The sequence below is a fragment of the Nansenia antarctica genome (genome assembly GCF_963989245.1).
Source record: "Nansenia antarctica genome assembly, chromosome: 10".
NCBI lineage: Eukaryota > Metazoa > Chordata > Actinopteri > Argentiniformes > Microstomatidae > Nansenia > Nansenia antarctica.
The window spans coordinates 28,755,200-28,757,699 of NC_137680.1; the positions used below are offsets into that span (position 1 = coordinate 28,755,200).

At 56.2% G+C, this 2,500-nt stretch overlaps 1 protein-coding gene across 1 annotated transcript in view; it reads right to left on the reverse strand.

Moving 5' to 3' along the window:
- The window catches only part of sv2a (synaptic vesicle glycoprotein 2A), a gene marked incomplete at both ends in the record, with an annotated part of 24,981 nt that overhangs the window by 12,371 nt on the left and 10,110 nt on the right, over positions 1-2,500 (reverse strand).

A 2,500-nucleotide genomic window follows, 5' to 3' on the forward strand; every position in this document is an offset into this window, starting at 1 on the left:
GGGGTGCGCGAGAGGGCCGCGAGGAGGGTGTGCGTGACACGGTGTCCTTCCTTCCTCCTTACCCCACGCCAGACAGCAGACGACAGAACAGGGAAGGAGCTGTAGCCTTGGACGAAGGAGGAGAAGAAGGCGAAGACCGCTGTTGATGGAGAGGGAGATGAGGAGGGTCTGCCGTCGGCCGATCCTGTCGGCCAGGCCCCCCCACACGAAGGCCCCCACCATCATGCCCAGGTAGACGATGAGACCTGGGGAGAGAGGGAGGGAGAGAGAGAGGTTAGGTAGAGAGAGAGAGAGAGAGAGAGAGAGAGAGAGAGAGGAGAGAGAGAGAGAGAGAGAGAGAGAGAGAGAGGGAGAGAGAGAGGGGGAGGGAACGACAGCTCAAATGAGTTATCACTTATCAATACATTCATTGATATTCATTTTAGCTCCGTTCCAAACAGTCTACAACTTGCTAATTGGACAAGCTCATCAGACAGGTGTCCCCCGATGCATAAACAGCAGCTACATGGCTTATCACCTCCTCCACCACCACATCCTCCACCTCCTCCTCCTCCTCCTCCACCACATCCTCCACCTCCACCACCTTCTCCTCCACTACCACCTTCTCCACCTCCACCTCCTCCTCCACTACCACCTTCTCCTCCACTACCACCTCTCCACCTCCACCTCCTCCTCCACCACCACATCCTCCACCTCCCCTCCACCACCTCCTCCTCCTCCACCACCACCTTCTCTACCTCCTCCTCCACCACCACCTTCTCCACCTTCTCCACCTCCACCTCCTCCTCCTCCTCCTCCTCCTCCACCACCACCTTCTCTACCTCCTACTCCACCTCCTCCACCACCACCTTCTCCACACCACCACCACACCATCCCCACCTTCTCCAACTACACCACCTCCACCACCACCACTCTCTACCTCCTCCTCCACCACCTCCTCCACCTCCACCTTCTCCAACTACACCACCTCCTCCACCACACCTTCTCTACCTCCTCCTCACCACCTCCTCCACCACCACCTTCTCTACCTCCTCCTCCACCACCACCTCCTCCTCCTCCTCCTCCACCTCCTCCACCACCACCTCTCCCCACCACCATCACCTCCACCACCACCATCTCCACCTCGACCTTCTCCAACTACACCTCCTCCTCCACCACCACCACCTCCTCCACCACCACCACCTTCTCCCCCCACCATCACCTCCACCACCACCATCTCCACCTCGACCTTCTCCAACTACACCTCCTCCTCCTCCACCACCACCTCCTCCTCCTCCTCCACCTCCTCCACCACCACCTTCTCCCCCACCACCATCACCTCCACCACCACCATCTCCACCTCGACCTTCTCCAACTACACCTCCTCCTCCACCACCACCACCTCCTCCACCACCACCTCCACCTTCTCCAACTACACCACCTCCTCCACCACAACCACCACCACCACCACCACCTCTGTCTCCACATCCACCACCTCCTCCAGCACCACCTTCTCTACCTCCTCCTCCACCACCTCGTCCACCACCATCACCTCCTCCACCACCACCTCTGTCTCACATCCATCACCTCCACCTTCTCCAACTACACCACCTCCTCCACCTCCACCTTCTCCAACTACACCACCTCCTCCACCACCACCTTCTCTACCTCCTCCTCCACCACCTCCTCCACCACCACTTTCTCTACCTCCTCCTCCACCACCTCCTCCACCACCACCTTCTCTACCTCCTCCTCCACCACCTCCTCCACCACCACCTTCTCCACCACCACCTCTGTCTCCACATCCATCACCTCCCTCCTCCACCACCACCTTCTCCACCACCACCTTCTCTACCTCTCCTCCTCCATCACCTCCTCCACCACCACCATGGTCTTGAGATGTGAGGTGCTAAGGTGACTCAACCATGACACAAGCCTGGTGGCAGTGGCAGCGCGCCAGCCAGCCTCTCTCTCTCTCTCTCTCTCTCATCTCTCTACACTCTCACTCAGCCCCATTGACTTCCTGTCAGAGGCGTTCACACTCGCTAAAGCGCCCAATGACACAAGTTATTTGTGAGATCGCTCTGACTAAATATGGACATAGTGTTCTCTCTGGCTGCCTCCCTGTGTGTGAGGTGATGTCTGTTTTTCGAGTGTTATGTTTTTCTGCTGTGAGGAGGTAGCTAGCTAGCTCGGGTGAGATCTTGAAGTTTGAAATTTGTTCAATATGTGACAGCAGCTGGTGAAACCGGGAACAAGTCGCTAACCAATCAAAATGTTGACAGACTTTATTCAGAATGTCAACGTTGTTAAAAATCAATGACGCACTCGCTAGTCAAGTCAAAACATTGCAATGGATTCGGTGAGTAATCGCCACTACTCTACACTAACTAGGTAGTAGTGGGGAACAGCGCGGAGAGTTGTTCCCAGTTTCACCAGCTGCTGTCACATATTATGAATGGAATGAATCTACACACTGTAGCGCTTTTCACTAGGTCTACAAAACCTGTTGGCCTACTTG